Source organism: Cucurbita pepo, chromosome LG01 (genome assembly GCF_002806865.2).
Source record: "Cucurbita pepo subsp. pepo cultivar mu-cu-16 chromosome LG01, ASM280686v2, whole genome shotgun sequence".
Taxonomy (NCBI): Eukaryota; Viridiplantae; Streptophyta; class Magnoliopsida; order Cucurbitales; family Cucurbitaceae; genus Cucurbita; species Cucurbita pepo.
Window position 1 is genome coordinate 14768586 of NC_036638.1, and position 15846 is coordinate 14784431.

Here is a 15846-nt window from a genome sequence, read left to right on the forward strand (position 1 = left end):
TAAAAAAAAAAAAAAAAAAAAAAATTCAAACTCGTAGTAGATTGAAGCTTCTTCAAAGACAACCGAATCGAGGACATTTAAAATGTATTTTTTTTTTCATCTACTAACTTAGTAAGCTTCAAGTTAAAGATCTTTGATAAACTAAAAAAAATTAAAAATTTATTCTACGATACAAGTTGAAAAGTCTTAAGATGCTAGAACAACCGTTTAACATTCAAATCAAATATACGCGAGATTAAGAATTAGAAGACCATAAATTAGAAATGATAATATTCAATAGATTAAAAGTTTATTACCTTCAAGTAGTACGACCCGAATGTTTTCAACAAATTTAAAGCTTAAGACTTTCCATCTCAAGAACAAATGACCATATTCCTTTAAAAGCTTCCTTATATATATATGATTTTTTCACAAATTTTATTCTAAAATTCAAAATTCAAAATTATTTTATTAAAAATTCAGTTAAATAAAATAGTTCAAACGGTAAGAATTTTGTATACACAATTTGTTTCACATCCAAAAATAATTTTCAAAAAATTTCATAAATTTAATATAAATAAATTCATAAATATTGGTGGTGAAAAAAAAATCAAAATATTAAAACTTAATAACATTAAAAAAAAAAAAAAACAATTAGAGTAAAACAAATAAGAGAAAAACTTATAAAAAAAAATAGAAGGATAATAGTTACAATTACACTTAATTCTATTTTTTATTTTAATCAATTTTTAACTTAGGAATCAAGCAAAAGGATGTTGGATCCATCGGTCAAACTCTAATTTAATCTTATTCATTTATTTATTGATCTTATTATTTATTACTATTCAAATTCAAAACCAAATCTATTTTTATTAGTAGACCAGTAGAAATATTAAAATTAAATAAATTTAAAAATAAAAATAAAAGTTAAATTAATAAAAATATGTCTAGTGCTTTATCGCAAAATTACTTGGGACCTTTAAGAGTTTAAATTACAACTAAAAAAAAGTTTAAAAATAGCCGTACACTCGTAGTTTATTTCAAAAATACCCTCAAACCATTAATAGCATATAAAAAATACCTATAATTAATACTCTCTTAACCTTTTAAAAAAAAGTTCAAAAATATTCTTAAGATTAGTACTATATTAAAAAAATATTCATGAAATTTTATAACATCCTCCACCTTTATAAGAAAATTTTAATTTTTTTTATCGTCTATCAACATTTCATAGATTATGTCTAAATTTTAAAAAATTTGAGAGTACTTTTGAAACATTATTGAGAGTTATATTTTTTAAACTTTTTATTCGAAGTTCAAGAGTATTTTTAAAATTCAAATTAATGATTTTCGTCTCAGACGAATGTATAGGGTATTTTCTTTTTTAATTTAAGAGTATTTTTGAGATTCTTAAAAAAATGGAAGGGTATTATTAAAACTTATTAGTTAAAACAAAATAAAAAATTGAAAGAGATATTTTATTAATTTTAAAAGAGTTGAGGGACCAAAAAAAATAAAAAGTAATAATAATAATAATAAATAAATAAATAAAAATAAAAGAAGTCTATTTCTCCACCAATTTCTTTATACAAAATTAATTAAGATTTGTATTGCGTGGGATGAGAGAAATTGAGAGATTAGATGAAACTGAAAACTGAGGGGAGGGTATACAGGGTACCCCCTCTCCCTTTGTCCTCTGTTTTCCATCCTATGATCATCACAAAAAGTTGGGTATTGTTCATCTTTATCCATCTAAAAATTGGCATAATGTGTGCTGTCTTACTCTCATTTTTACTCAAATTCGTGTAGCTACCAAGTATTCTCCTTTAAATTCAAACTCACCCCACAACTTTCTACTTCGTCATTGCCCTCTACGTGTTTGATGAATGTCCCACCTCCCATGTTTTTGCTTGTGGTAATGTAAGGTGTTGCTCATTCAACCCCATCTTTTGCTTCTGCCTTGTTTCAATCCCTTTTGGAAACTTTCAAATTTAAGATCGACTCCCTTCTCTTTTAATGCCTTCCAATTTCAGATTTCTTCTTTTTCATTCACTCTTTGTTCTCATCTATTTAGCAATTGTCACCTTCTCCTCTTGCTTTTGCCTTGATGAAGCCCCGTTTCACTAAGCACCAAGCACCGTCGCTGACTCTCTAATGTGTCTACTTCTGTGTCTGTGTCTTTGCATGTTAAGCTTTTATCTTTGTTTCTGCTCTTTTGAGGTTGTTCATCTCTCTCCCCAAAATTTGCCCTCAGCTCCTCTCAAAACTAGAAGTTTGTCTTTGCTCTTTTTAGGTTGTTTATCTCTTTCCCCCAAAATTTGCTCTCTCAGTTTCTCTCAAATTTGTTTAATCTCCTTTCTTCCAGACTCTCCAAAGGAAATCCAAAGGAAATGTTGTAGGAAATGGGTCATTGGGTCATTGATTCTCTCTCTAATTTTGCCAAAAAATCTTCATATCTAGGTGGTGGATCATGAAACCTTGTCTCTGGTTCATTGCTTAGGCAGCAATCTTAATTACAATGGTACATAGCATCACAATATTTCCATTTATCTCTTTCACCATCTTAATTTTAAATTTTTAAGCAACTGTCTAAAGTTAATATTATGCTTCTTTTTGTATATGGTTACATGTTGCAATCCTTAAAAGAAACTCAATGCATTTTAGTGGTAGATGTATGATGTGTTTGAGCTTATGAAATTGTTATGGATTGTTGTTGTGATCGATGAACAACTTCTCAAATAGAAAAAAAAAAAAAAGATTGTTGTTGTGATGTTTTTATTTAATAATATGTTTCCATAAGGATATTTTCTTCCCAAGGATATTTTCTTCGCAAGTATATTTTCTTGATGATAGAGCAGGTTCCTTCTTCACAATTTCTTCTTTTTCTTTAATGAGAATTAGAAATAAATTCAGAACATAAAAGTATAGGATATGAATGCCGCCTTTGTTTATGTTTCAATAAGACAAATTATGTAACGACCCAAAATTTTCTACTTAATTTAAGGTCGCTACTGTATACGTACTATAAACATTGAATGCGGAAGACTTCATTTAAATTCCATAAGACGTAACCTTCAACTTAAAACACAGCCATGAACTTACGTGTTTCGGAAACATTTTTAAAACGACACAACAAAAGACCCGAAATAAAATAAATAAGCGTTCAAGTTTAAAACATCCTATTCTAGCCTAAGTCTAAGAAAATAAATACCACTATCCTTTGCATGTCCCATGATCTCGAGTTACGATGCCGTCGTCAGCCATACATGAATGTCTTGCCTTAACCTGAAAAATGTAGAACACATGGCTTGAGTATTTAAAGAAATACTCAGTAAGTGACCCCACTATTGGGGTTAAATGCAACAATCACATGCAATGAAATGATGGGACCTATCTTTTGTTTCGTTTCGTTTTCCCTACGGTGCTGTCCTAACGAGTAATCGTGGACGTGTACCATATACTCTACACACAGCCCATACGTGCGAGTATGGGCTCACCAGCTAGTTCGCACACCGCTGGGCCACTTTCCTTATCCGGTGGGCATACTCTGGGAGCCCCTTATGTCGGGACCCGTTAGAATTAGTAACCGTTACGGCAGCGCTATGCAAAGCATAACGATCGTTGTCATGCCATTGGATGTACGCGTCCGTACCCTCGTGATGGGATAGGGGTATCCCCCGAGATGCATGAACACACATAATGCATGAGGTCCCCACTACTTCTACAATTTCATTATCCTTTAATACAACCCCGCTAGCATTAAGTATATATTATAGCATTTTTCATATCGTTTCAGATATCGTTCATCATTCATATCATATCGTTTCTCATTCTTCCGTTCTCAAATCATACATAATTATAACGGGATTATATTTCATGACATTTATCGTAATTTCATATCATTCATATCATGCTGTATACACATAATTTAAAAGACCTAACATAACGTTCTATGCTTTTAACATAACATTTCATCATATACACATCATAGCATGACATATTGCATCACAATGTATCATATCATAAACAAGTAATAACGTAAACACTTCATAGTCATATCATTCTCTAACTTATCATAGCCTTAACGTTCTTATACCTATCACAGACATATCATTACGTGAACGTACCTTAGTCATATCATCACAAAAACTTAACCTAACGCTATCGTTCTATCAATCTACCACAAACCTATCCCTTTCTACCCGTAACCTAACCGTATTCTTCCATCAATCTCTCTTATTCATATCACTCCAGTACGTAACCTAACCTTAACGTTTCGTGAACGTATTTTACTCCTATTGTTACATTTCGTTTCGTGCATCCTTCTTGTATCTTATCTCAAACATATCATTGAACACATCGTACAGTAACTATTATCATACAATTCACATATTATAACATATACATAACATATAGGAAGCATATCGATGCACAGAAAATTCACACATATCAATATATATGACACGTGCAGAACCACAGGGCACGTGTCAACATCAAAATATAACCATGCCGATAGTAAGGCCACTTACCTGACTAGCTTAAGTCGTTGTCACGAATATTTCTTTAATTAAAGTTCGATTCCGTCCTTTGAAATCCGAGTCAACCTATATGAGCCCATGACGTTAGTTTCAGATTTGAACTCTACAACATTATTTCTCTAATTTACATTGGTCCATTGTTAAAAGTCTGAAATGTTATACATCTATAATTATATTTTTATTAAAAACTTATTTTTCATACCGTTGTATTAGAAAGTAGATACAACTATTTCAAGTTATTCGGGTCTTTACTACTCTTTCTATTTACCCTCTGTGTTTACCTTTCCCTCTATATTTAGATTGTGGTTTTTAATTCCCTAGTTAGGCTTTACTACTGTTTGTATTTAACCTCTGTGTTTACCTTTCCCTTCTATATTTAGTTTGTGGTTTTTAATTCCCTAATCTTTTTTTTTTATCTGTTTCCTTATAATTCTGTTAGAATTTCTAGTGATCTGTGTTTCCAAATCTTTCCTTATTTTAGTGTTTCCTATTCACAAGTCGATAAAATTTTAATCTATTGACTTGATTGACTAGAATCGATTGACATTTAGTTTCTAACTCAAAGCTACATCATTGTAATAATTCAATGAATATCTAACTATAATTCGTTGTGATTTCTAAAAAAAATAGGATAAAAGAAAATTAAGATTTAATATATACCTTATTGATCGGATCTATTAAATCTCAGGTAAATCTCAACCCTGTAGAGGCCATTCTCATTTTTTTTTCTAAGTAAATCTAACAATTATTATTATTTTTTTATTATTATTATTTTTTTTTCAATAACGGTTACTTTCTAGCATAAAGATGGGTTGAGTAGAGATAATTGTGGGAAGGGATGAGAGGTTAGTGGAGAGAAGTGGGGAAAAGTTTTTTTATTTTTTTATTTTAAATTAATTAATTTATTATTATTATTTTAACTATTTTTATTTGTTTATTTATTTTTGGGCTATTACAAATTATGTGTGTATCTAAGATAAATTATGTGTGTATCCTATCTATTATCTATCCATTTTCTCAAAGTACAATTGGTTTGTTGGTTCATTTGCGAGACTAGTTACAGTAATATCCTTCGGCTTTAAGCTTTTGTTTTTCCTTTTCTATGAATTTAGTGTGCATGACATGATTTTATTTAATTTCTTTATTTTTATTTTTTTTATTTTTGTAATCTTCCGTTATGACCACTGGACTAGGATGTATTGCTCTATCAATGATTCAAGAAAAAGGTGACCAGTTCGACCTTGTCATGGCTAATGTTAACATGCCTGATATGGACAGTTTTTCGTTCTTGCATGTGCTCCTTAAGATGAATATTGTTGTCATTTGTAAGCTCAATTTTGCTTTACTATCTCATTCCATTAGTAAGCTCAATTTTGCTTTACTATCTCATCCAATTAAATGTCTTCATTATTGTCCAGCTATTTAGTTGTCGGGCAGTTATGTCTTCAGCGATGAACTTGAAGGTGGCTACGAAAGCATTGGCAGAAGGGGCGTGTTATTTTCTTCAGAAACCTATTTCTAAGGATGATCTCAAATGTGTATGGCAACATGTGTATCGTACTAACATAAACATAGTCAAGCTAACCCATAAAGCAAATTGCTTAGAAAAAGCTAAATCTGGAAAAGAATATGTCGGTATCGAAAACGACAGCACTGTTGTTTTGTCTCGGTCCACCGATGCAGCTAGTTATAATAATAATTGTAGTATTAACTATCAACTTATGAGCTGTAACGAAAAAGTGAAAAATATGCCAACTAATTCCCATGATACTCTAGTTGCTTCATATTTCGAAGGAAAGAGATCAACAGATGACAGAGAAGGAACAAACAAGGAGAAGAGAGTTACATATTACTCAAAACCTACCAATTTTGGACATACAAGAACTAATGAGGATAATGGAAGAGGGAAGAAATATTATATATTTCCAGTAATAACAGATCACGTCTCATTTGGAATGTGGAACAATGTTGCAAGTTCTCTGACGCTCTCAACAAGCTAGGTGATAAATGTAATTTCACCTATCTCATGAGTTATTTTTATTTTTATACGATTTGAATTCGATGATGCATTTCTAATTGTTGTTATTATGTTTTCTTTTGACTTTGATTTATACTTTAGTTGATGAATGAACATGTTTGACCCTGCCCAAGGTAGCTAACCACCTATAGGTGTTCTTCTATCAAATTTACTTGCTATTTACGCACTATTTACTTTTAGTCGTTTAGGAATAAATGAGGAATTATTGCTCCTAAACCTATCAGAAATACAAAGCACTATTTACTTTTAGTCGTTTAGGAATAAATGAGGAATTATTGCTCCTAAACCTATCAGAAATACAAAGCACAGGTAGAGTCCATGAACACGGGTAGAAAAAATAAATTAGCTCCAAGGATGGAAGCATTCAAATGTCAGGACTCCGATTCAATTTCTCAGTCACGACTCAATTTCCTCAATTGGTGCAAATCGCAGAATGATGAGACCAACAAATTGCAGAATCAAAGGCCAACAAATCTACACAGGAATCCAGAGACCAACAAAGGCCAACAAATCTAAACAACAAAAACTGAGACCATTAAAGGCCACAAAGGCCAACAAATCTACACAGGAGAATCAGAGACCAACAAAGGCCAACAAATCTACACAGAATCAGAGACCACCAAAGGCCACAAAGGCCAACAAATCTACACAGAATCAGAGACCACCAAAGGCCACAAAGGCCAACAAATCTACATAGAATCAGAGACCACCAAAGGCCACAAACCAAAGGCCACAAAGGCCAGCAAATCTACACAGTAGAATTAGAGGCCAACAAATCTACACAGTAGAATTAGAGGCCAACAAATCTACACTGCAGAATCCGACCAACAAAGGCCAACAAATCTACACATAATCCGACCAACAAAGGCCGGCCAACAAATCTACACAGCAGAATCCGACCAACAAAGGCCAACAAATCTACACAGCAGAATCAGAGACCAACAAATCTACACCGCAGAATCAGAGACTTTAGAGACCAACAAATATACACAGCAGAATTAGAGACCAACAAATATACACAGCAGAATCAGAGACCAACAAATATACACAGTAGAATCAGAGACCAACAAATATACACAGCAGAATCAGAGACCTTAGAGACCAACAAATATACACAGCAGAACGCAGAATCAGAGACTTTAGAGACCAACAAATATACACAGCAGAATTAGAGACCAACAAATATACACAGCAGAATCAGAGACCAACAAATATACACAGTAGAATCAGAGACCAACAAATATACACAGCAGAATCAGAGACCTTAGAGACCAACAAATATACACAGCAGAACGCAGAATCAGAGACTTTAGAGACCAACAAATATACACAGCAGAATTAGAGACCAACAAATATACACAGCAGAATCAGAGACCTTAGAGACCAACAAATATACATTGTAGAATCAGATGCCAATAAAGGCCAACAAATCTACACAACATAATCATGAGGCCAATAAATCTACGCAGTACAATCATGAGACACATCACAATCATGAGGCACATCACAATCATGAGGCCAACAAATCTACACCATACACAGAATCAGAGGCCAACAAATCTACACAGAAGAATCAGAGGCCAACAAATCTACACAGAAGAATCAGAGACCAACAAATCTACATAGAAGAATCAGAGACCAACAAATCTACACAGAAGAATTAGAGACCAACAAATCTACACAGAAGAATTAGAGACCAACAAATCTACACAGAAGAATTAGAGACCAACAAATCTACACAGAAGAATTAGAGACCAACAAATCTACACAGAAGAATTAGAGACCAACAAATCTACACAGAAGAATTAGAGACCAACAAATCTACACAGAAGAATTAGAGACCAACAAATCTACACAGAAGAATTAGAGACCAACAAATCTACACAGAAGAATTAGAGACCAACAAATCTACACAGAAGAATTAGAGACCAACAAATCTACACAGAAGAATTAGAGACCAACAAATCTACACAGTAGAATCAAAGGCTCATGAGGCCAACAAATCTACACATCACAATCATGAGGCACATTAGAATCATGAGGCCAACAAATCTACACATTACAATCATGAGGCACATTAGAACCATGAGGCCAACAAATCTACACAGGGAGGTTCAACCTTTCTTTCAGGAGGGAAAAGATTCCGACTTATTGCTCATAATCCTGTGCCTAATCCTGGACTGCTTGTTAGCACCCACTTTGTAAATCATGGTCTGAGAATGCTTGACCACAATTTTCAGCATGTTGGTTCAAACTACAATTCAGTTCCATATAGCATCAATAAGACGACTCTAGAGGTAGCTTCTTCTCGTGTATTTGATGAAATTCAGTTCCCATATATACATCAAGGTGATGTTGCTCAGCAGCAGCTAGAAACAATGGAATTTAGTGGCACATTAGTTGATATCAAAGAATATCACTTTACTTGATTCAACCAACTTGGACAATATTGCTGCAAATTTTGGAAATGAAGAAAGTCAACAACAGTTAGCAAAATATGATTCTCTCTTAAATGTTTTAGAAGACGATCCATACGACTTTGATAGCGACTTTAGTCTGAGTGATGTAGATAAATACAGCGAGTGGCTAAGGAACACGCTTCTCGAAAATGGAAGCAATCCAGATAGCCTTACCAATGACAATGCATAAAACTTTCTAGTTGAAATCAATCAATAAATAGGTATGTTTTACTTCTGCAATGTTCTCAATGTTATTAAAAATCTTCCATAAACTAAAAGTTAAAGATTTATTCTTAACTGAAGGTTGAAAGGTCTTAAGAAGCGAGATGAACGTCTAACCCTCAAATCAAATCTGTAAGAGTGGTTCAAAATTGAAGACTCAAGAAGGAAAATATTTCTTTAAAAGTTTCCTAAAAAAACAATATATTATATATTTATTTACAAATTTAAAAAATATCTAATAAAAAGATATATGCCAAAATATCAAACCATTCAAATATATTAACAAATTATTCTAGAATTCAAAATCATAAAATACTTATAATTATATTTTATTAAAAAATGAGTGAAATAAGTAAACACAATTTATTTCATATCCACGAACAACTTTTTAGAATTTCCTATTTTTAAAACTAAATCTATTTTTATTAATTAAAACATTGAAATATTATAATTAAATAAACTTGAGAATAAAATAAATACTAAATTAATAAAAATATGTATGTACACTTTCAAAAATCTAACTGACAATTTTAAACTTAAAAAAAATAAAAATATATTTAAAAAATATTCATGAAATTTTAAAAATGACATTAACATTTTCTACCTTTTATAAGAAAATTTTAATTTTTTTACTATGAGATCTTATAGATTATCTCCAAATTTTTAAAAATTCAAGAATAATTTTGAAACATTTTTTTAAAGTTTAATATATTTTTTATAAAAAAAAATTAGTATTTTTGAAAAAAAAAATTAAGAGTATTTTTTTAGATTTTCTTAAAAATTGAAAGATATTATTAAACTTATTTTTTAAAAAACAAAATACAAAATTTAAAAAGTATTTTTATTAATTTTTGAATGAGTGGAGCATTATGGACCTAAAAAGTTTAAGAGAGGTTTGAATCTCAACTAATTTCTTTATACAAAATTAGTTCAAAGAAAAGGGACAAATAAGGACAAGCAAGATTCAGGTGAAAGTCAAAGGTGCAGCTCATCGCTACATGTAAGGTCCCAATTTCAAAGGGGAGAGAGAAAGTCACATAGAAACAAAAAAGAGTGATATTAGAAAGAGAAAGGAGATGAAACCAGGTCTGGAAAGGAGGGTACACACCCAGGTACCCTCTCCCTTCCTCTACCTTTGTCTCTACCCTGGTACGACGATCATCATAGAAAGTCGGGTCTTGCTCATCTTTATCCATCCAAAAATTCGCATAACATGTGTTGTCTCACTCTCATTTCTACTTAAATTCGTATACCCACTAAGTATTCTCGGTTGAAACTCAAACTCACCCCTACAATTTCCTACTTTGTCACTGCCCTCTACGTGTTTTATGAATGTCCCCCTCCATGTTTTTGATAGTGTAAAGTGTTGCCCATTCAACCCCACCTCTTGCCACATCCTTGTTTCAATCCCTTTTGGAAGCTCTCAAAGGTAAGATCTTACTCCATTTTCTTTTATTGTCTTTCTATGTCAAATTTCTTGTTTTTCATTCACTCTTAGTGTGATGTCCCACGGGACATTGGTTGGGGAGGAGAGCAAACCACCATTTATAAGGNTGAAAGTCAAAGGTGCAGCTCATCGCTACATGTAAGGTCCCAATTTCAAAGGGGAGAGAGAAAGTCACATAGAAACAAAAAAGAGTGATATTAGAAAGAGAAAGGAGATGAAACCAGGTCTGGAAAGGAGGGTACACACCCAGGTACCCTCTCCCTTCCTCTACCTTTGTCTCTACCCTGGTACGACGATCATCATAGAAAGTCGGGTCTTGCTCATCTTTATCCATCCAAAAATTCGCATAACATGTGTTGTCTCACTCTCATTTCTACTTAAATTCGTATACCCACTAAGTATTCTCGGTTGAAACTCAAACTCACCCCTACAATTTCCTACTTTGTCACTGCCCTCTACGTGTTTTATGAATGTCCCCCTCCATGTTTTTGATAGTGTAAAGTGTTGCCCATTCAACCCCACCTCTTGCCACATCCTTGTTTCAATCCCTTTTGGAAGCTCTCAAAGGTAAGATCTTACTCCATTTTCTTTTATTGTCTTTCTATGTCAAATTTCTTGTTTTTCATTCACTCTTAGTGTGATGTCCCACGGGACATTGGTTGGGGAGGAGAGCAAACCACCATTTATAAGGGTGTGGAAACCTTCTCGTAGCAGACGCGTGTTAAAGCCTTGAGGGGAAGCCCGAAAGTAAAAGTCCAAAGATGATGACAATATCTTCTTCTTCCTTCTTCTTTTTTTTTTTTTTTTTTTTTTTTTTTTTTTTTNTTTTAAATCGTTTTTCCATTATTATATGTAATTAAAAATATTAAAGGTTTTTTTAATTCCAATATTAGAAATGGTAATTATAATACTTTAGTTAGGATAATTTAATTAGATTCTAACGTATACTTTAATTATTTAGACATATTTTTCCAGTAAAAATAAAATTTTTATTTATTCATTATTTACTTAAAAAAATAGTAATTATAGAATTTAATATTTTGTTGGAGCCAAATTTTGATAAAAAAGAAATTCAAATTTTCAATATTAATTTAAAAAGTTATTTAAGCACTTTTAATCGGAGTAAAATCTAATCATTTATAATATTTACCATATTTATAAATATGATTTTCTAATTATTTAAATTTATTAAAATTATATATGAATATAGATCACTCGTCTATGTGAACCATTTATTTTAAAATTTAGAATTTAAATTTTAAATTTAAACAAAAAAAATCTTATATTTTATATTTTCAAACAAGGATTATACTCCCCTTAGTATTTCTTTGTTTTCGTTGGCTTTTAAGAAATATTTTGGCTTTTTTGAAATATTTTCAAAATATAAAAGCATAACGTAGTTCTAAAATTTAGCATAATCATAAAATATTTATTTATGTTTTGGAATTTTCACAAGAGGAAAAAAAAAAAAAGAAATGGGGAGGAAAAAATATTTATTTATTTATTTCTTTTTTCATTTTCTTTGTTTCTTTTCAAACACCTTCAAAAAAAAAAAAAAAAAAATTTAAAAGTATTTTTGAGATTTTGTTAAAAGTTTAAGAGAATTATTAAAATTTATTTTTTTTAAAACAAAATACACTGTTGAAAGAATATTTTTATTAATTAAGGATGAGTGGAGCCTAGACCAAAATATTAAAAGAAGTTTGAATCTTAACTAATTTCTTTATACAAAATTAGTTTAAAATTTGAATGAATGGTGAGGGATGGGAGAGAAATTGGGAAGAGGGTCAGATGTATCCATAGGTGAGATTAAGGTGAAAGTCAAATATACAATTAGTTCATGTAAGGCCCTAGTTTCAAAGTGAGAAAGAAAGCCATAGAGAGACTGAATAAGGAAATTAAACAGAAATACACCTGAGGGGTGTTTATGATCCTCACAAAAAGTGGAGCCTTGTTCATCTTTATCTATCCAAAAAATTTCATAATCTATATTGTGTCTCTATCATTTTTACTAAGATTTGTGTATCCACCAAGTATACTTGGTTAAAATTCAAACTACCACGACTTCCTATTTTGTGGCTCTTTACTTTGATGAATGTCCCCCTCCATGTTTTTGCTTACGAGGGTACAAGGTGTTTCATTCAACCCCATCTTTTGCTTCCTCCTTGTTTCAATCTCTTTTGGAAGCTCTCAATGGTAAGATCTCACTTGCCTTTCCACGTTAGATTTCTTGTTTTTCATTGAAGCACCCATTTTTGTAAAATTACTTGAAACAGTGAATATAAATTTCAATTCCAATTAAGACTCTTTCAGCTTTAGGCTACTTAATTTATATCTATTCAGCAATTGTCACCTTCTCCTCTCTCTCTTCTTCTTTTGTGTCTGCATGTTAAGCTTTGTCCATGCTCTTTTTGGGTTGTTCATTTCTCTCCCCCAAAATTTGCTCTCACACCTTCTCTCAAATCTAGAAGTTTAATTTCTTCTTTCAAGCTCTACGTGGGAAATGCTGGGTCACTTATTCTCTCCCTAGTTTTGCCAAAAATCTTGTGGTGGATCATGAACCCTTCTCTCAAACAACATCACAAAATTTCCATTAATCTTTTTTACCATCCTAATGTTAATTTTTTAAGCAATAGTCTAAAGCTAACATATTGATCCATCATCAACTTCTCAAACTTCTCAGACAGGAAAAAAAAATGTTAACTTCATTTATTAATTATTTTATTAGTTTCTGATAAAAAAAAAGAAAAAAAAAAAGAAATGTTAACACCGAGTTGAGTCACTTTTACTCAATACTTTACTTTACTTTTTTTTTTCTTTTTTTTTTTCTTTTTTTTTTAATTTTTTTTTCTGATGAATCCCTTCTTTGTTTAAGTTTCTACTAGATCAATTATCTATATTTTTTCTCAGAGAAATAAAATTATTAAAATTATTATATAAAAAAATTAAAAAATTAATTACAAAATGACTATCGGGTCACATCAAACCAAAACCACAAATAAATAGAAACCCACGCGTATAGCCTTACAATGATCCAATAAGCCCAGCCTATATTGGACACCTCACACCCAAACTCCAGTCCATCTACTTCCCAAATAGTGGCCCAAGCCCATGCACACCTTCGTCTCATCACAACTATCCAGTGTCGTCCAATTTTCGTGTGGCTCATGTACGGCTTGCATTCGCTCGTGGCTGGTTGTAGTCATCTAACTTTCAATCATCTTCGTTTAATTATTTTAGCTTGGGTTCAATCAATTTAAGCTTGCTCGTTTGGCTAAATTGTTTTAATAACTTTTGATCGACTTGGTTCAATTGTTTTGATTTTGGTTCAGTCAATTTAAGCTTTCCATGCCCGATTCAAATCTATTTTAAATCGTGCATGGACATGGTCATTTCTCGTTGTTTCATATAACTTTAGGATATTTTAGATCAAAATAAGTTTTTGATCCACAACTTTTTAAGTTAATTGTTTTCTATGTTTTTGTTGATAGCTTTTCTCACTACTTAGAGCTTATTTTAGAGAAATTAGGTGGTTGTAGCATGATAAATATGTTCTATAATCAATTTCTCTTATCTTTAATAGTTGTAGGGTAAAATTAGATTTCATTAGGCTTGAACTTAGGTGACGCTCAACAAATGAATTTGTATTTAAAAATACTCATTAAATTTGAAAAGTAGCATTAACACCCTTCACCTTTATAAGAAAATTTTAATTTTTTATTTACGGTGGTGATAGTCACTTCATAAATTATCTCCAAATTTAAAAAACTCGAGGGTATTTTTGAAACATCTTTGAAAGTTTGATGATATTTTTAAAACTTTTTTTTAAGTATTTTTGAGATAAAAAAAATTAACTATTTTCATCCAAAAACTCATGAAAAAGTTTTTGTTTTTTGTTTTTTTGTTTTTTTAATTTAAAAGTATTTTTGAGATTTTCTTAAGGTAACATCAAAACTTATTTTTTTCAAACAAAATAAGAAGTTAAAAGAATATTTTTATTGATTTTAAATGAGTAGAGTAAACCTAAAAAAAACTTAAAAAAATTAAAAAGAGATTTGAATCTCAACTAATTTGTTTATATAAAATTAGTTCGAGATTTGAATTATGTGGGATCATGGAGAAATCTTGGCATAGGGGCTAGAAGTAACAAAGATTGAGGTGAAAGTCAAGAGTGCAGTACAGATCACTGCATGTCAAAAAATGCAGTGCAGATGCAATGTAACTCAAGTTTCAAAGTGAGAGAGAAAGTCAAATTGGGATAGCAGTTATGTAACTTCAAGTTTCAAAGTGAGAGAGCACGAAAACTGTGAGATTAGAAAAATGAAAAGAGATGAAACCGAGGTCTCCTAGGGGAGGGTACACACCTAGGGACCCTCCCTCTTCCTCTACTTTTGGTAGGGCACCCTCTCCCTTCCTCTATCTTTGTCCTCTACCTCTCATAACTCAATCTTCGTTACTTCTAGTCCCTATTCCCTTCTGGATTGTTCATCTCTCTTCCCAAAATTTACTTTTTATCTCAAATTTAAAAGTTTAATCTTCCTCTCTATAAAAGATGAAGAAATAAGTGATTGAGTTCCTGATCCTCTTCCTAATTTTGCTAAAAATCTTTATACCTGGGTGGATCATAAACCATTGTCCATAAAGCACTTAACTTCATTTGCTTTGCTTGAGCCATGGGGGAGGAGCATCACAATACTTATAATTATATTTTATTAAAAAATTCAGTCAAATAAAATATGTCAAACATAAGAAGAATTTGTAACTATTTCATATCCAAAAATAATTTTCAGAAAATTTCATAAGTTTAATATAAAGAAATTCATAAAATATTGGTGGTAAAAATATTAAAAAAAAAATCAAAATAGGAAAAATAAATCAGAGAAAAACTTATCCAAAAAAGAAAAAGAAAAATGTGGTGAAAGATTTATTAACAACTGCACTTAATTCTATTTATAATTTTAATCCTTTTTTATCCATTATTTATAGAGTGGAAAGATCCATTAGTCAATAAATTTAAGAATTAAATAAGGACCAAATTAATAAAAGTTATCCTATTATTTATCTAGACTTTCAAAAGTTTCAATAATATCGGTAACAACTCGAAATTTTCTACTTAGCTTAAGGTCGCTACGGTATACATATCCTAAATATTGAATGCGGAAG